The sequence below is a fragment of the Poromitra crassiceps genome (assembly GCF_964638095.1).
Source record: "Poromitra crassiceps genome assembly, chromosome: 1".
NCBI classification, from domain to species: Eukaryota; Metazoa; Chordata; class Actinopteri; order Beryciformes; family Melamphaidae; genus Poromitra; species Poromitra crassiceps.
In genome coordinates, this window is record NC_139623.1 from 23,387,241 (window position 1) to 23,408,189 (window position 20,949).

Genomic DNA, 20,949 nt, shown 5'->3' on the forward strand with positions numbered 1-20,949 from the left:
TTTAGTTCAGTTAGTTGTTTTTTCAACTTATTTCTCCATCTATTCCTATCAGGTTTCAGTTTAGTTCACTTAGTTGTTTTTAGTACAACTAATTTCTCCATCTTTTCACATCAGGTTTCAGTTCAGTTAGTTGTTTTTCAATACACCTTATTTCTCCATCTTTTCATATCAGGTTTCAGTTCAGTTTAGTTCACTTAGTTGTTTTTAGTACAACTAATTTCTCCTATTCAAATCAGGTTTCAGTTCACTCCAGTTAGTTGTTTTTTAGTACAAGTAATTTCTCTGTTTATTCATATCAGGTTTCAGTTTAGTTCACTTAGTTGTTTTTAGTACAACTAATTTCTCCATCTTTAGTTTAAACCTGTGTGAATGTTTACATGTGTCAATTTGAGAATAAAAAGAAAAATGTATTTTATGTACCGTAAATTCCGGACTATAAGCCGCACCTTTTTTCCCGTTTTTTGGCCTTTTTTGGCCCCTGCGGCTTATATAACGGTGCGGCTTATCTATGGATTTAAAAAAAAAAAAAAAAAAAAAAAATCTCTCTTTTTTAGCACTCTTTCTAACTATAAATCCTATATAACTATAATAAGTTTTAATTTCCTCTCTTGCCCTCTTTTCACCACACTGTATGACACTGTATGACACTGTGTGCACTGTAAAAAACAACACAGGTGGTGTTGTGTTATGTTGTTTTGTTGAAATGTTAATAAATGGGAGCTTCCCAATCCCCTCTGTGCATGAACCCTTACATATGGTAATTAAACATTAAAACACAAAAAAAAAAAAAAAAAAAAAAAAAAAAAATACCATTAAAACACCCGCGGCTTATAGTCCGGTGCGGCTTATATAAGAAAAAAATAGTCAACTTTGAAGGTGCGGCTTATACACCGGTGCGGCTTATAGTCCGGAATTTACGGTATTTGAAATACACAAAATACAAGATCTGAAAGTATCTTGATACAAATTACATCTCATTTTTCTCTGCCCAGCCAAATACAAATTACAAAATACAAAAAAGTAGTTGAAATACGTATTTCAAATACAAGTATTTCAAATACTGCCCATCTCTGCCCGCGCATCACTATTGGCTGGGCTATGCAATATCATCTAACTGCAGAGCAGGGCGCGCCGCCCACCCTGCATAGTCTCAGACCCTGCCGGATACACATTCTCAGACCGGAGAACATTTCTAGACCCACTCCTTCCAAAATATAAGACTCAATATTTTTCTTTTTAAATCGGGGTAGGTATATGATATTCTATATGCTTGTGTGCATTAGTGTCTTTAGGATGATTTTTTTTTTTACAAACTTTATTTAAGTTTTCACATTATGTAATGAAGCAATATTACATTGAAATGTTATCAATACACTTTAAACCCCATACCCTCCCCCACCCACATCTTCCCATCCAGGGTCATACAACAGACAAACAAACAAACAAACACAGTCAAAGAAAGAAAAAGAGGAAAAATAAAATTAAAATAAAATTAAAAATAAAATAAAATAAAATAAAATAGTTGCCAGCTTTGTCATTAGCGTTTGTATGTATGCCAGGTAGATAATATTCAGTCAAAGGTTATACTTTCAAAGTGACTAATAAAAGTTGACCAGGTTTCATAAAATTTCTCCTTTGATCCACGTACAGTATATCTGACCTCCAATTTCAACATTGACATCACTTCCTGAGTCCATTGCTTAAAGGACGGTGGGTTTTTTGCCTTCCAATTAAACAGAATAAGTCGGCGGGCCAGAAGAGAGGCAAATGCAATTGCATTTCTTTTGTGACCTCGGAGGCTCACTTCTGGTTGGACTGCACCAAAGATGGCAGTGAGGGGATTAGGACTCAGTGTTGTGTTAGCTATGGATGAAAAACACTCAAAAATGTTGGACCAAAAGTTGCTCAGAGCTCGGCAGGACCAGAACATATGCCCTAGAGTGGCCGGGGCATGGTGGCACCTTGGGCATTCTGGGCTGACAGATGGATATATTTTGGATAATTTATCATTAGAGAAATGCAAACGATGAAATATTTTAAATTGTATTAGATTGAGTCTCACACAGAAGGATGAAGAATGAATTTGTGAAATAATGATGTCCCATAGTTCTTCTGAGAACTTCTCTCCTATGTCCAGTTCCCAAGCAGCCCTTGTATTGTCCCATGTAGGGGGATGTATATTCTGCATAATATTGTACACTTTGGAAATAAGTCCCTTAATAAACGGACAGAAATTTAAAATGTGATATGTTGGGCCTTTGTCTTTAGGATGATTGAATGTTTGTATGATTCATGACCGATGTTGACAGACAATTCCCCCCCAACATTGATCACATTCCCGGGGTTGATCTGGGTGGTTAATTGGCTAGCTACTGTATGCTACTAGCAAGCTAGCAAGCAAGCTAACGTTACCTAATATTAGCCGAAACAGTCGGCCGGTTTCCTAGCCCCAGGACAGCGCCCCCCGCCTCCCTCTACATGCCCTGTGAGCTTCATGGTCGCCCTGAGACCCAGGACAGACCCTCACCATCCAGCCTGTCCCTACCCGCGCTATGAGCTCCATGGTCGGCCTCTGAGACCCAGGACAGCCAGCCCCCTCACTGCACCCACCGTCCAGCCTGCTTCTACCCTGAATTAGAGGGCCCTTCTCCAGGGGAGACCACCTCCAGGAGCCACCCACCTTCCATGAATCTGCCCAACTGCATACCCACTATTAAAGAACGTGGTGCAGGTAAAAAAATTAAATAAAACATAATTTACAGTTAGGACTCAAGATTCTTATGAAAATACCCCAAAAAACTAAAACTAAATTAAAACATGCCCCCAGTGCAGTAATATGGAGAAAAAGATGGCATTATAATGCACATGATCAAATCTGTGCAGATAACACCTGTGACGACAATTGGGCTACTGTACTTACTGTAATAATAATAATATACAGTCAATGTGTACAGCAGAAAACTTTCCAAAACACCAGACGTATGACAATTATCATATTTGTACGATAATTTACCTCCAACAATGATCATTTTCACCCTCTGGTACGATAATTCAACACTGCCCAGAATGCATTTTGGCAGTGAAGGAGCAGAGAAAACCAAGCCATTCCGTCCCCCAAGGCAACTATTTTGTTGTTTGATTGGGCTCTATCTATGGTTAATATGAAGTTTTAATACTTTCAGTAGTCAATCGTAACTAGTAGTAAAACTAGTTGACCCCCAATATGCAATCAGTTTTACAAAATAATGCCTATTTGGAAATATAATTTTGGAGAGCCATGAGACCGCACAGCGGACCGACCATCTCAGCTTGTGTAACCCAGCGGCAGAATGGTCTCAGGTGGATAACTTTATCGTCGGGACGGACACAAGTGGCACTTGCTGGGGCTCAGGAGGAGAGCAGTTTCAGCTCCAGAGGGGAGGAGTTTTACCTGCGAGTGGAGGTGATGTACTGCAGCGAGCGGCCTCTCGACGGACGGACAGACCGGGACAGACACTGGGCGTACGGAGGTAATGATCCGAGGGAACATTTATTGTTTATTGTGTAATACAATCGTCACAGGTGTTATTGCTGATTTGTGGGTTTTTATGTGCGCGTGCCAGATGCTTCACAAAAACCAGTCTAGATGTAGCTATGTGTGGGGAAAAAACAAAAGAATCCTAATTGCTACATAAAAGTCCCACATATTAATGCAAAGTGGTGTCTAACCTGCACCATGCTCTTTAAGCATCCCTCTCGGGCTACACACCAGAGTCCTGCTTGTTCAGGTGGGCGATCGCAGCTGTATTGTCCGAGCAGATCAGAACATGGCGCCCATGTATGAGCCGCTGGAAGTGAACCAGAGCCAGGTGAATCGCCTCCAGCTCTAACACGTTTATGTGGCGAAGCTCCTGAGCTCCCCACCGGCCATTCGCCGAAAAGCGCCCGCACACTGCACCCCATCCCCAGAGGGAGGCGTCGGTGCGAATGACCAACCTGAGCGGGACAGGGCCCAACCGAGTACCTCTCGAGAGGTAACGGGGGTCCGCCCATATGGCTAGCGCCTGCCGGGCCAGACACGCCAGAGGAACCCTGCGATGACAGTCCCTGGCCGGGTCCAGGCGATGCCTGAGAAACCAGATCTGGAACGGGCGCATGTGTAGCCTCCCCAGCAGGACCACATGCACCGCTGAGGCCATCAGCCCCAACATGACGGTGCACTGATGCACTGACATGGAGGGACGCAGACTTAGCGTCTTTTCCATCCGCACTGTGCGAGCCTGGCGCAAGGCGGGCCAGCATGGCCCGAGAGTCCAGCTCAAGCCCCAGGAAGGTCGCCACCTGTGCTGGGACGAGGCAACTCTTCTGCCAGTTCACCAAAAACCCCAAGGTCTGCAGGTCACCATCTTGGTGTGTTCCATGGCGCGGACCCTCGAGTTCGCCACTATGAGAGCGTCGTCGAGATAGAGGAAGACGAGAATCCCACTCGCGCGGAGGGGAGCCAGGGCTGTCTCCATGCACACCGTGAACGTTCGTGGGCTCAAAGACATGCCGAATGGCAGGACACAGAATTCGTAAGCCTTTCCCAGGAAGGAGAACCTCAGGTATTTCCTGTGCCTCTGAACCACGGGGACATGGAAGAACGCATCTTGTCGAGACGCTGAAGGTCCAGAATCGGACACATGGAACCGTCCTTCTTGGGCACGGCAAAGTACCTGTGATAGAACCCCAAGCGCTTGGGCAATAATATTACAGTCAGTGTAAAACCCACAAATACTGCATCTCTTGATAGCATTGCAAACTCCACCAACCAATTTCCCAGACCACATTGCCTTGTATACAGTGAAGCTAACGTAGCAGTCATGCTAGCCTAAACATATTAGCAATAAAACCCAACAGAATAGAACGGCTTCAAAACATGGCTGCAGATGAAACACTACATGAAATGGAAACATGACAAACCTTGTGCCCTTATCAGCCAGGTGCTAAACCAAAATAGCTTATAATTTTCACGTTATTCCTTCTTTCCTTTCAGCATGCGGACACACTTGACGACGTGACTTCTTCTGTCTTTTACCACACATACATACTTTATCCGTTTCCCGTTGACTCTTTCAAAATAAACGTCGCAGCCTTTGACCACAAACGTGAATTAAATGCAACTATGTACTTGCCAATTCGTGCCACAGGGTGGCGCAGTTACACACGTTAGTTTCTCATGGCCCTATGGAATTACTGCACAAAATACACGTTTACCTTGATATCAAAAATAACAGATGAATATAATACTTAAGCTTATGAGAATACTTATAAAATGAATAAACATGAAAAACAACAAACATGAAATGCTGGACCATACTAAAGGTAATTTACACTCCCACCAAATCACGAGTGGTTTCACTATTTATGAAAGGAATGTAAAGCACGAATGATTTCTAAACTCAATATGACCTTCAACTCTTAAGGCTCGAGTCTATAAGAATGTCCATAAATCAAACTTTTAGATGTAAAGGATATGGTTGTAGAGTGAAGAGGGTGATTAAACAGTCTCTAGGAGCACGACCAGCTTCTGCACCGGTCGTTCGACTACATATGGCTTGCCAGAACGCCGTCCCTCCTTTTCCATCTTCTGGTCTCCAATACGAATCTTTACTCTTCTCACAAGTCCATCTTTATCAGTCACTTTCTCTACAACTCCGTCCGACTTCCACTCGTTCTGAGGCAGATCATATGCCTTCTCCATGATGGTGTCACCCATTATTGTCCTGGTAATGGGATGATCCTTTGATGTAATCACTGGATGCTTCAGTGAAGTAGGGAGAGATGCGTTTTTTAGTCTTCCTCCCACCTTGAGGGGTCCATCTTGATCAAGAAATGGATCAAGCTCATGCAGTTTACTTTGAGGAGGAAGTGAAGCTCCCTTACTGAGTAACTTTATCTCTTCTGGATACACTTGTCTCTGTAAGTCTCTTATGATGATGCACCGTGCATCCTCTTGTTCCTGTACAGTGCTGTGATTTGTCGACTTATCTCTGACACGATGGTTGAGACGAGTGACAGCTTCAGTAGCTTCTATCCATGAGGAAAGCCTTGACGAGTGGTCAGAGAGACTAATTTGCTCTGATGTCTGTGTCCGAATCCTTTTGACTTCAGGAGGATTTCTTATCTGTATCCCTGTGATAACATCCACAGCTGGAGGTATCTCCTTCCTTGTCCTCTTAGGTTTTTTCTCATCTTCACTTGATACAGTTGCAGAAGTGTCTTCATCGATATGCTTAGCAGGACTGGCCTCACAAAGATGATCCTTTCTAGTCTTCTTTTCTTTTATTAGCTCAGCCCCAGGAAGATCTACTTCTTTTCTATCCACCATCTTATCCTTGTTAGATTCGACTTTATGCTCTTTTGCCTCCTTGATATGCTCAGTATTGACAGAATTAGTTTCTTTCTCCTTTTTCTTGACTGTATTTCCCTTATCCTTCTTTACTTTCCTTTTCCTCTTCAATGACCTAGGTGTAGTGCTGAGAGATGAGGGGGCTTCCATGGGCTCATGATTTTGCCTTTGCCTTTTCACCGATGTCTGCTGTGCAGTAAGGTTCCCTTTCTCCGGCTCATCTTTTACCACCACACTGATGCTGTTTGCAGACTCCTGGGTCTCTGTGTAAGGTGCCTTGACCCTCTTATGGGCCTTCCTTTTATCTGCCTTGACTGTAGATCTGCTTGGCTTCGTGCTTTTCTTGCTTCCTTCCTTCATCATATTCAGGAAGATGATGTCATCCTGAGACACATTCTTTCCATCTGTCCTGTCATCCTTAAAGTCAGAGTCAGTAACCTTGATTGCATCTACTGGAGTCACTGGAAGAATCTCTTTGACAGCAACTCGGTGGCACATGTTGGTGATGCTTGGTGAGTCATGGTGTGGTGATGAACAACCCACAATACTCCATCCTAGATCTGTGCGAACCGCGTAGGGCTCATTATCTCCTCCCAGGATCACTTGCCGTGGTGCCAGTACCTTTGAGCAGTTGTAGCCTATTAAAAGACCAACTTCACACTCCAGCTGTGGTGGGACTTCATCTGCAATTCTGCTGAGATGATTCCAGTGCCTTGCCGTTTCACAGGTAGCAATGTGTGTTCGATTCACTGGTATGTTATCTTTGGTGTAGGCAGGAGGGAGATCAATGAAGATTGTGGAGGTGTAGCCTCTCACTCTGAGACCTGAGACCTTGTGACTGTGCAATAAAGCATCCTTTCCAATCATTGTAGTTAACTTTAGCCTTACAGGAATTGTCTCAGTTTGTAAGCTATTGCTAACTTCCTGGTTAATGAAGACTGTATCACTTTGGGTGTCAAGCAGCGCGTAAACAAGCTTTTCCATACCTGGGTTGCTGATGGAGGAAACCCACACTGGCACAATCATTGTGGTGTTAGTGGATGGTTCCTCAGTCTCCACACTGAGAGACAATGTGGTTGCTGCTTCATCTGTGCTGTTCTGATTTGAGTCTGCCATGGTTTGTGCTCTAGTGTGGCTGTCGTCATGGAGTAACGTAGGATGTCTCCCTTTACAGCTCTCACATGAGTGTCGGTGTCGGCAGTCTTTTGCGTTATGGCCTGGCTTCAGGCAACCATAGCAGAGTTTCTTTTCTCTCACGTACTTCCGTCGTTCATCGAGAGATTTCCTTTTGAATTCAGGGCAGCGATGCAGGCGATGTTCACTGTCTTGACAGAGCATACATGACGGTTCCGTTCTTGACTGCCCCTGAGTTTCAGTCTCTGTTACTGTCCGTGTATGGAAAACACAGGATTTAAGATTCCTTTCTCTTGGATAACGCCTGTCTGAGTTGAGCTCTGACGAGTGGAGAGCGTGGAACGAGGTTATGGGGTTACAGGCAATCTCTGCTTCCATTAACATTAAATCGACAAAATCCTGGAAGTCAGGAAACTCCTGCCTTTCTTTCATGACTTGGGTGACTTTTCTGTTCCACATTGATGCTGTCCAGTCAGGTAGCTTTTGAATGAGTTTCTGATTTTCTTCACAGTCATTCAGAATGTCAAGTCCTTTAACATGAGGCATGGCTTCATGGCATGAGTGTAAGAAATCAGCAAATGCCCTTAGTCCTTCTGCATCCTTTGGCTGTATCTTCGGCCAGTTTGCCAGTTTTCCTCTAAATGCTCTCTGTATCAAGAAAGGCTGACCGTACCTTTGTTCGAGACGTTTCCATGCATCTTTATAGGCTTCTTCATCACTTCTATAAAAGATGCCATCAAGTATCTTTCGAGCTGATCCTCCTACATATTTTCTCAGATAATGCAATTTGTCAGCTGAAGAAATGTTCTTTTTGTCTATGAGAGATGTGAAAGAAGCCTTCCACTCAATGAACTGGATCGGGTCACCCGTGAACATAGATGGTTCTGGCGCCAGGAGCCTGTTCAGAGTTATGCTATCTTGGATTGCTTGAGCCAGATACGTCACATCTGTCATTGGTGGAGGAGGTGCTGTTACTGTTACATTAATGGGCTGCTGTCTGAGAGCTGAAGGCCTTTGTTGCTGTGCAGAGACATGCTGTTGATAAGGCGTTGAAGACACAGGTTGCTGCGGAGAGACATGTGGATAGGAGGTTGAAGACACAGGTTGCTGCAGAGAGACATGTTGATGATAGGAGGTTGAAGACACAGGTTGCTGCAGAGAGACATGTTGTTGGTCCCCACTGTCATCAGCATAATAGACACTTGCTTCCCGCATCATTTCTTGGTTATAGGTTTGCAGTCTAGCTCGTGCAGCTCTTATATCCTTTTCTGCCTTTAGTCTTTCCAACTCGCGTTTCTGAACTTCCAGCTCATGTCTCTGCTCGCGTTTCTGAACTTCCAGCTCATGTCTCTGAACTTCCTGTTCTCTCATCTGCTGTTCCTCCAGGAGACGAATCCTTTCCTTTTGTTTTTGCTCCAGGAGGTGAATCCTTTCCTTTTGGTTTTCCTCCTCTTTTAACATGTCATACTCTGCTTCCTTTGCTGCTAACTCTGCTGCAGCTTCTGTTCTTCTAGCAACTACGACAGAGTTTACAGAGTGCTGACTTGAACGTGAAGCCGTAGATCCGTAGATGGAGTGAGCATGATCTCCTTTAAGCAGCTCACGGAGACGTTGCCTTACTACTTCAGCATCAAAATCTCCATCAAGGCCTGCTATCCTTTCATAAGCGATCTTAACAATTTCCTTTGTCAATGACTCACAGGTATCGATACGGCATCTCGTCTCATTGGATAGAGGGAAGTGATCTCTGATTTCCATATAGATTTTAATGACATCATCCTGTCCTTTATGTATTGTGTCTATGAGATCTGCAATCTCACTCTCGGAAATGTCCACCTTTAGCTGCTCCCTAGCCTTACGTGCTAGTGTCTTCCATTGTTCATAAAGATGTATGATCCTTTTCTCCTTTTTGTGAGCCTCCTCTCTCTGAAATTCAAGCATCCTCTCTGTGGGATTCCGTTGGCGAGCTGAGCGGCGAAGGTCCTCCTCTTCGCTTTCCTTGCTGACGTCCATTTCCTTATGAGAGTCTCTGTCGTCAAGAGGTGAGTTTTCTGCTGCATCCTTTGCGACCATCACATCGTGTCCCTCTGAAGTCATCTTTGGAGCGTGATGGGACCGATGAGGTGAAGCTCTTACTGTAGCGTCCCCGGCTGAATGATGGTCTGACTCTCCAACTGATGGTTACTAAAGTGTTTATTTTAAACTTGAAGTTGAACCTTGTCCGTGAACCATAACACACACAGTGTAACACACCGTAAGAGCTACGGAAAGAAAATAAAATACAAACATTACCATCTTTTAGCATTAACTGAAATAAATCACTATTTATATTCCAATCATGAAATATCACATTTTAACCTTTTAATCCCTTTTTAGCTTATGACAATCTCTGATGGAGTGCTACTGGTAAGTATATTTGACTTCAGGTAAGTACATTTTAGTTCTAACTAGAAATATATTTATACCGTATTCTAAGTTGCAAGTGCATATTTAACCTTGGGCAATAATATTACAGTCAGTGTAAAACCCACAAATACTGCATCTCTTGATAGCATTGCAAACTCCACCAACCAATTTCCCAGACCACATTGCCTTGTATACAGTGAAGCTAACGTAGCAGTCATGCTAGCCTAAACATATTAGCAATAAAACCCAACAGAATAGAACGGCTTCAAAACATGGCTGCAGATGAAACACTACATGAAATGGAAACATGACAAACCTTGTGCCCTTATCAGCCAGGTGCTAAACCAAAATAGCTTATAATTTTCACGTTATTCCTTCTTTCCTTTCAGCATGCGGACACACTTGACGACGTGACTTCTTCTGTCTTTTACCACACATACATACTTTATCCGTTTCCCGTTGACTCTTTCAAAATAAACGTCGCAGCCTTTGACCACAAACGTGAATTAAATGCAACTATGTACTTGCCAATTCGTGCCACAGGGTGGCGCAGTTACACACGTTAGTTTCTCATGGCCCTATGGAATTACTGCACAAAATACACGTTTACCTTGATATCAAAAATAACAGATGAATATAATACTTAAGCTTATGAGAATACTTATAAAATGAATAAACATGAAAAACAACAAACATGAAATGCTGGACCATACTAAAGGTCATTTACAGTGCGTGTAGGCTGTGTGTTAGTGTGGGGAGGAGTTTGCAGCTGAGGGGGGGAGAGGGGGGTGGGGCACACAGGCACCACACAACTACACCACGTCACTACATCAGAAAATATTAGCTAGAGTCAGTGAATGTGCTTGAAATGCTTCATTTCACAAAAGGCTGAATATCTCAGCTTAAAATTTGAAACCTGTCTTTTTGCTCAAAACAGCCTATCTTCTCCGGCTCATAACTAAAGAACGGAAAATGGTATCAATAAACTTTTTTTTGCAGATGATAGAAGAGAGTCTCATCGTTCTTTGTGCGTGTTCGGTGTTTACATAGTAATATCACACAATATTCTGTGGGCCTCGAGAAATCACTGAAAGCGCTCTGAAACTCTGGCACTGGGAGCGTCCGTTCTCCAAAAGTGGCTGGCACTCAATGAGTTAAAGGCCCATTCCGTCGGTTCTGGCGAGAAATAAATGTGCACAAAGTGTTTATTATTGGCAATGAGTGAATGCGCCTTGACGTAACTTAAAAATGGCGACCAGGGGCGTTTCTCTCCGACCAGCCGTTCAGAAGATACATGGAAATACCGCAGTTTCGAAGGGGTTAGCATTTCCTGCCACAGCTAGAGGATGTGTCGTCTGCGCGTTCACGAGCTTGCCTCTTGTCCTAGACGGCTAACAGGAAATGGCTAACGTTACGTTCGTCGCTAGCTGCTAGCAAAAGGAAACAACAACACAGACTCCAGAAAAAGTCTACACTAAATAAATAAATAAATATTTATCTAATGAAGCCCGTCTAGCCAGACAGCAGCAATGTGACCGACATCGGGGGGAAACTAGAGTCAGGACTGTTTTCGGTCCTTGAAGGGAACTTGCTGCTTGTAGCTACTGTAATGTGGTTTTGACCAGATAACGTTAGCTGCTTGCTAATGGATTTTCAAGATTCAAGATTTTTATTGTCACTCCGTAGTACAAGTATCTGACCACCTGGTCAGACACTCTGCTAACATTACCGTCTTGTGTGAAGTAATGCAAACCTAACGTTACTACCGTTATGCTTATAATCATGGAACATTATTGTTTGACTGCAGTTAGCTGCGGTGGTGAGTCTGCCTATTATAACCACAACATTAGCTTGATGCTATACACGGCTAACTAATAGATTTAGCTATATTTATAGTAATTACCACCAGCCCCACTAATAATGTTACTGTCTTGTGTTGATAATGAATCTAACAGTCGGAAATATGCCTAACGTTAGCCTACTGTCTGTTATGCTTACGGTACATTGTTTGACTGTTCAGTTTGGTCAAGACGTACCGGGGGAGAAGGCTCTGACTGCAGTTAGCTGCAGTGGGACTGCACATAGTAACGTTAGCTTGATGCTAATCGCGGCTAACTAATATTAATTTACATTTATAGAAATTACCACCAGCCCCACTAATAAGATTACCGTCTTGTGTGGATAATGAATGTAACAGTCGTAAATATGCCTAACGTTACTGTTATGCTTATGAAACATTGTTTGATTGTTCAGTTTGGCCAACTCCAGGCATTAGACGGTACCGTACATACAGGGGGAGCAGGCTATTTCCTGGCTTGTGCTAACGTGAGTATCCACTTCCCTGCAGCCAACGCAAGCCAAAACATGACCAAACATGCCACAATAACGTCCCCTAATTCATCCAGAATCCTTCCTGGGCATCTCGAGGCTGATCTGACCGATAAATTGTCCAGGTTGACGTTTTCAAGTGAGTTATGAGTTAACGTTACATAGCAACCAACACCTCTGCTGTTGCCAGGCAACTGCTTGTGCGCATGCGAGTATGGTGCCCCCGCGTCAGCTCGTTCACACGCTGCCTGCAATTACTCTAACGGCCACCGGCGTCAGTAAGAGTGAGAATTGACGGAATGGGCCTTTAAAAGAAATTAGTACAGTTGAGCTCAGCACCAACCAGTGGATGTGCGTAAGTCTCTGGATGGTTACCTTTAAAAGAAATTAAAACCAAAAAACACATAAAAACAACTCATGATAAAATAAATAAAAACCAAATTAAGAGCTGTAGAGCCATGATTTTAGGGTGGATTAAAATTTGAGAGGGGAATTTAAAAGGCTAATTGGCAGGGCATTCCACATTATAGTTGCAGAGTAAAATAATGCATTCTTACCCCTGAATTTCGGGGGGACCAGGTCCGAGGAGCTCCCTCTTGTGGAGTACTTGTGGACATCACTTACTTTATTAAAACTATTTAACAGGTAATTGTGGACTGTTCCTTTGAGTACCTTAAAAACCAGAAACATTTTAAGCTGGTGTACCCTTTCCTCAACCCTGCATGAGCCATCCCAGACTGATAAAGTGAGCTGGGGTTAAATGAGTCCTGGAGTGGAAATTGTGCAGTAGTCTCACAAGTTTATTTTGGAAGGTCTGAAGCTTTGTCTTCAATGGTTTGGAGATGTTACTGTACCATGAAGTGCAAGCGTAGTCAAAGTGACACTGAATGAGGGCTCCAGCTAGGGTCCTCAGAGCATTCCTATTAATAAACGAAGAAATCCTAAATAAAAAATGTGTTTTTTGATTGACCTTAGTAATCACTTTTAATACCATTTTTTCACTGGAAAGCTGGTTGTCTAGGATACAACCCAGATAAGTGACCTCCTCTTTATCTCCAATAATACTATCGCCAGCTCTGATTGTAAAGCCCGGGGATTTGTTTAGGTTGGTGTTAGACCCAAAGAGTATGGCCTCTGTTTTTCCAAGATGCAGAGACAATTTATTATAAAGCCAAGAGAAAATATTTTTCAGTTGACTACTCAGGACATTCTCAACTTTTGACTTATCCCTGTCCGAGACCAGGAGTGCTGAGTCATCTGTGAACAGGAACAAGTTGCAGTCACATGCAGATGTCATGTCATTCACATATACAGTATTAAAAATAACTGAGGCCCCAAAATGCTTCCAAGGGGGACCCCACATGTTACTGGAAGGGACGAGGACAGGGTGCCATTGATGTCAACCACCTGTTCTCTTCCCTCCGGGTAGGACTTAACCCAGTTGGCAGATGTGCCATCAAAACCAATCGCTCTTAATTTGTCAAGCAGGATGGAGTGGTTGACCGTGTCGAATGCTTTTTGCAGGTCCAACATAACCATCCCACAGTAGTTCCCCCTTTCTACCTCACGTTTGATGTAATCTGACAGGTACAGTAAACAGGTGTCAGTGGAGTGAGATTTTCTGAAACCTGATTGAAATTGATAAAAGTAATTTATGTTCTGACAGGTAATTGTCTATCTGGTCGTATACCAACCTCTCTATTACCTTTGAGATGGAACACAAGATTGAAACAGGGAGGTAGTTACCCGGATCCAATTTGCTTCCTTTTTTATATAGCAGGGTTACTCTAGCAAGCTTGAGGTCTTGCGGGACGTAACCCTGGCTAATAGAGAGGTTGGTAATATGGGCTACTATGGGAGCAATGATGGTAGCAGAGTCTCTAAGAAATCTGGTGGGAATGTTGTCATGGCCTGTGGCTTTTGTTGGCTGAAGCGTACTGAGCTTTTTCAATACCTCTTCAGTAGTTACTTCAGATTTTTTTTTATCATTTTCTCGCACACCGAGTTCCTTGTAAAAGGCCTGGATGTGCTGCACGCCATATCGGCCTGAGTGAATCGGCAGTTTGTTTACCAAACTGGTAGCATTGGCAACAGTTGTAAAAAAAGGTTTAAACAATTTGCCACATTCAATTTGTCAGAAATGTTATTTATTTTCAGGTTAAGGTTGGTAGTTTTAGTCTTGAGTGTTATTATAACCCAGTGTTTTTAAAGACTTCCACAATTCTTGAGGATTATTTTTGTTTTCAGCTATTTTCTCGTTAAAATAGTTCAATTTTGCCATTTTAATCATGTTAGTTACGTCATTCCTTAATTTTTTACAGTTTTCTAAGAGCTGAGAAGCTGTCATTTCTGAGCCTGATGGCCTGTAGAATCTCAGCAGTGACCCAGGGCTCCGTTCTTGCTTTGACCCTGGACACTTTTGTGGGTGCAAGCTTGTCTACAACCGAAAGGAAGGCAGATTTAAAACATGACCAAGCTTTCTCTGTCGACGTACAAATAAGTACAGAAGGAAGATCCTGGAGCACTCAATTCACTGGAAAGTGATTTTAATAAGGTGCAGTGACTAACGTTTTGACGCACAGCATCTTCATCAGAGTCAAAAACCGTTTTTGACTCTGACGAAGACGCTGTGCGTTTTGGTATCACTAACCAAATCGATATTGAAATTAATAGAATCGGAATCGAATTGAATCGATTATTAATTGATTCGCAACCTTGTGAATCGGAATCGAATCGATTCTTGAAATTTGAACCAATACCCAGCTCTAAGGCATCTGTAAAATGTCTGTAAAACGCACCTGTGTGGCCATCCTCAGCCACATGTTTCCCCTGGCTTGCCTTCTCCTCTGCTGCGGCCCATGCCCACCTGGATGGGCCCACTGCGGCCGGGTGGGGTGTAGCCATTGAGGGGCCCCGACCGGTTCGAGGAGCGGCAGGCCCCAAAGGGCGGCTCAACGAACGCTCTGCCCCCGGAAACCGGCAGCCATCCCCTCGTTGCCGTCGTGTCATGAGGGACCTGACCGCAGCGGAGTCCCATTGCTGCCTCTCCAGCTGCTGGGCCATGTTCTTCACTGATGGCCCGAAAAGGCCCTCAGGAGAAAGCAGCCTCTTCTTCTCCAGCTCAGACAACTGTGTAAGGTTGAGCCAGAGGTGGCGGTGCGTGCGAACAGAGAAGGCCATTACCTTACCACTGTTCTGAGTAAGTAAGTAAGACTTTTCGGCCAGCTTGGCCGTTAGCTGGCATGCCTTCGAAGGCAGTGTCGGCTTGCCGGAGGTGGAGGCCAGATGAGACGCCACCATTTCCTTCAGGGGGGGGATTCTGGAGAATGCCAGCCGTTCCTCACCGTCGAGCGCAGACCACGGAGCCATGCCCGCGCAATGTGGCGTGGCCTTTCCCACCCTGTCTGCACGGCACGGACCACGTCCTCACAGACGGGCATGCGGCGCTGCGGGCGGGATGCCTGGCGTGCCTGAAAAAAGCACCCCTGTAGCACTGAGGCAGGAGCTTCCTCCTCCGCATTAGTAGTGATGGTGGTAGCACCGTCCCAGCCCTCCTCCCCGCCGGAAAGCTCCTCCTGGGGGGTATCGACTAGGGGGTCGTACCTGGGGGAATTCACCCCGCTCTATGAATTGAGGCATGGGCTCATTGCCCCACCTAAACTCAGACTGCTTGTCCCGCTCGGACTGGCCCTGAAGGCCCTCGGCAGCAGGAGCTTCACCCACGACAGGACGGAGAGATTCAACGGACACGCTCCTCTCGAGAGGCGTACCGCTGGGAGGAATGTCCTCCTCAACAAAGAGCTTAGCTCTATGATGCAGCACGGCTATCTTGAAGATAGCACAGAGGCTGCAAGACCGAGGGTTTAAAAGTATGCGTGCAGCGTGCTCGTGCCCAAGGCAGAACACGCACCCATCGTGCCGGTCAAAGTCGGCCAACGTAGCTTTGCACACCGCGCACCCCCTCGCTGACTCTCCCTTCTCCATGCTCATAGCATGAGAAAGCAGGAAGCTAACTAGCAGCAAGCTCCCGCAGGCCGCACCCGGTTAGCGGGAGTACCGTAAGAAAGCTAATAAACTAGCGTGAAGAAGCTAGCCAGTAAGCCACCCAGAGGCTAGTGAATATGCACGTGCAATGTTAACCAAAGTGGCTAATAGCCTGACCCGAAGGGAAGGCGGCAACACGACCTGCTAAGAGAACAAGCGTGAAAACCACTAGCTCAGCTAGCGTACGCAAGAAAGACAAGCGTGAGCCAAAGCTTACTAGTCACTCTAGGAATAAACTCCTCGGCCGAGGAGAAATAACTAGTAGATGCTATTTGCACGGATGCAAGCTAGCTATCTAGTTAACTCATTGAGTGCCAATGACGACTTTAGTCGTCAATTGCTTTAGTAACGTTGAGTGCCAAAGACGACTAAAGTCGTCAATTGCGTTTTTTGACGGTGGGACATGTATCAAAGCCAGATCCATCTCCTGTGAAAGTATGGTGGCTGTTGAATGTGTAAAAGCTATTTTAGGGACCCATTAGGTGGCGACAGTGCTCTCCAGATTAGAGAAAGGCCAGGACAAAAGAGAGAAGAAGTCATGAAGAAACGGAAATTGCATCGATATGCATGAAGCATAACGTTAGCTGTGCCTGTGAACAGCAGTCAATCTGCTGACACCACAATTGAGCTCCTCCGTCTCCGCTGCAATAGCCCCTCCATATGATTTAGTTGCCGACACCAGCCTCTTTCTGAAAAGTTACATTATTCTCAGCTGGGAGCCGGGACAGGCTGTGAAAAAGCGGGGGGATGCAGCGCACTTTTCAGTGCAGACGGAGCAAAAGCAGAGCGAGAGCAAACGCAGCGACACTCAGTCGCGCAGAGACACTCCCACGAAGGAGGAGGAGGAGGGGGGTGGGGCACGCAGGGCAGCGTACAACACACAACACCCACACAGCAGGCTCGGTTAGACAGAGACAGGCAAACAAGCTATCTGATGCCCACCAGCAGTAAATCAAGACCAGCAAGAAGGTGTAGGGTCTGCGCACGCAGGGGCCAGCGCTGCTGGTTGCAGCTAAAAAATATTATTTTGCCAAACAAAATTCCTTTGTTTTCACTGTTTTATTGAAGTAAATTATTTTTGACGTGTCACATCAGAAAATATTACCTTCAGAGTCAGTCATGTGCTTGAAATGCTATATTTCACAAAAGGCTCAATATCTCAGCTTCTAGATGGAAACGCCAATTTTTTCTGTTTTTGACCTATCTTCTCCGGCTGATAACTAAAGAACGGAAAATGATATCAATAAACTTTTTTTTGCTGCTGATACAATAGAGTCTCATCGTTCTTTGTGCGTGTTCGGTGTTTACATATCACACAATATTCTGTGGGCCTCGAGAAATCACTGAAAACGCTCTGAAACTCTGGCAGGAGCGTCCGTTCTCCAAAAGTGGCTGGCACTCAATGAGTTAAGAACTGAGATAAGCAGCAACACACTCGTGTGAACCAAGCTGACCTAGCTAGCATAATCGCTAAGCTAATACTCTCAGATTCAATCATTACCCCAGCCGGGGTGAACGCATGCAAGCTACACGGCGGTAGCCTTTATTTCATACTTGCTGATTTTGTTTCTACTTATGATGTTATAGCCTTGTATAGGCCCTTGCGGGTCTGTTGCCTCTACTTTGCACATTTCTTTTCTTGTTTATCTTGATAACTTTCAGTATTTCTGTATGTTTTAATATGTGCTAAAAAAAAAGTGCTAACACAACAAAAGGCGAGACACTCTTAGCTTTGATGAGCTGTGACCGTTGCCGCTGGTGAAGAGATGCAGGAACGGATCCCCGAAGCCTGAAGAATCTCGTCCACCGAACGCCTTGTTTAGTCGGGCAATAAGACGGAATTAGCTCGGCTTGAGAGCGCAAACTAAGTTAGCACACGAAGCTTTCAATAATACGTCTAACAGCGGGCTGGAAGAAAACCAGGAGTGGCCTCCTGGGGTCTGGGCGGACGTGACGTTGTCAAGGGGAAATTAATGTGGGTGGCCGCCTCAGTCCAAGGGTTACCACGCCACCTGTCGGTAGGTGGTTTGGTTTTATATAAAGAGAATTTTTGGAGCAAAAATAATATTCTTGCAATGGTTGCGTGCGCAGCAAGATGGCACTAGAGTGAGAGCTTGAGTTCGAAACGAAGTAAAACTAAATATTGTAATTTTAAACTAAAATATCCTGCTTGATGTAGAAAAAAAAGAAAATGTGCTGCACTTTCAATTTGATGCATGAAATGTAGGCCTATATGTAAAATGGAAACTGTTCTATAATAGACTGCTATAGCTGCTTACAAAATAAATAAATAAATATATATATATATATATATATATATATATATATATATATATATATATATATATATATATATATATATATATATATATATATCGGTGATCGGTGATCGGTAATCGGTAATCGGTGATCGGTCGATGATCGGTTGGGCAGATATTTCTCATAGGTGATTGGCAATCGGTGATCGGTGGCAAAAAACGTGATCGGTGCACCCCTAATGATAACCATATTTTTAGGGATCATTACTGCAAAAAAATGTGTTTAGGTACAGTATTACGCGTAAAGAATATCGGTCGATAATATCGGTATCGGAAATTTTTTATTGAATAAAATCAGCATCGGTATCGGTTTGAAAAATCCCATATCGGTCGGGCCCTATTTCTATCAAAGCACATAATGGGAAAATTGAACTTTCTAAATAATGGGATAGCATTCGATAAGTACTGAGACAAAACATTTGTAACAGATACAATACTCATTTGCAACAGTATCGATAAGTCAAGCTGAATTGAATCAATTCAATTTAACTGAAAATCAAATTAAATTGAACTGAAATTAATTGAATCAAATTGAAAGCCCTTCTATGTTACAGAGAGGAAATTGATGTTCCAGTGGAATGGCAGGTTAATGCAGTGTCCAGTTTAATTTCCTGGTTATTAGGGTTGAATGATTACGACAGCTTTTCAGGGACTTCAATTCCCTCGGCTGTTTGTACCCTGCTCTCTGCAAGGTCCTCCACAGCTGCTGGGAGAGAGAGGGGGGGGGGGGGGGCTGTCCCTTTTACTATCTGTCTGATCTTGTGACTCTGCACACACACACACACACACACACACACACACACACACACACACACACACACAGAAAGTAACACGTGCAAAGTCACACAAAAATACTCACAGAGGCTTGTGACTGTGGAGGTTTTCCTCTCTCCTTGTCTTGTTTTTCAAGGTCTTGTTTGAGCAGAAAAGCCCCAGTGGAATATCGTAGCCACATGCGCTGACATTTTAATCGAGAGGAAATGGGGCGGCACAATCTCTCGCTTGCTTTTTAGTAGGAAGTGCACAGATGGACTCAGGTCCTGGTGCGACACACTGAGTTTTTCCAACAGGCGGAGAGAGGAGAGGAAATATTAAGTGAAAAATGAAGAGATGGATAGAAATTGTGAGAGATGGGCATGTTCTTTTTTTTTCAGAATTAAAAATAAACATTAAGTGAAATCAAATAGTCCAAAATCAACACTTTTCATATGCTTCCCATACCATCTTAACTGGGCAAGGGCAATGACTAAAACACACACACACACACACACACACACACACACACACACACACACACGCACACATACAAAATACAGATAAACCCAGCGCTCACCATATTGGGTGGTCTGTTTGATTGTATTGTGGTCTAAGCTAACAGCTTGGTTAATAAGGGGCACGGTGGCTCAGTGGTAGAGCTGTCGCCTCACAGTCAGAAGGTCCTGAGTTCGATTCTCGCCTGGGACACTGTGGGCGCTGTGGTTGTGTTCCCCCCCATATCTTCAGTGCCTACTGCCCAGGTGGGGTATCTCGTCGTAAGGGCCTTTCTCTCTGTGTGGAGTTTGCATGTTCTCCCCGTGCTCCCCCAGGGGGTTCCTCCGTATATAACCCCCCCACCAAAAACATGCAGAAGATCAGATCGTCATCGTCATCCGACCAGTGACGACAACACCCGAAGTTGGTCCCCGGGCGCTGTACGAGAAAGCGACCACTGCTCCTGGCCTGCCCCCCGGAGGAAAGGACATGCCTGGATGGGTTAAATGCAGAGGACACTTTTCACCGGCCACCGTCAGCATGAGTGTGTTGTGGCCGCATGCATGTGTTGTGGTGTTCGTGTGACAATAAAAGACGGGGCTTGTCCCGTTACGAGAGTTTTTTTTACGAGAGTTTTTTATAATTCATGTTGTTCCGTACAGTCAGGTGTGTTGTTTGTATTAACAACATTTCACTAATTGCATCCTCACATGCACTGAAAAAAGTGTTACTTTGGATCAAAGTAAGGGACAGTCCGTTATTTATGAGAGGGGGGGGTATGGTGCAGGGGCGACTTTGTTTTCGTTTTGTTCCTTCACCCTCCCCAGATCTATAAATATTTTTCCATGTCCCTCCCTGAGTGACTGGAGATAAATGCATGACCCTCCCTCCACCATAAATAACCACACTTTATCATATTGTTGGAAGATCTTTCCTGCTTCTGCCCCCAGACCATAGTCGAGAAGCACAGGGGAGGTTTCCTTTCCTCCAGGGCCGAAGTATAGTTTACTTTTAGCTTCGGGACCAACCACCCACAATACACATCAGACGGGAGACACAGCAGCACACCGGGACACACCTTTAGCCTTGAGACGTTGT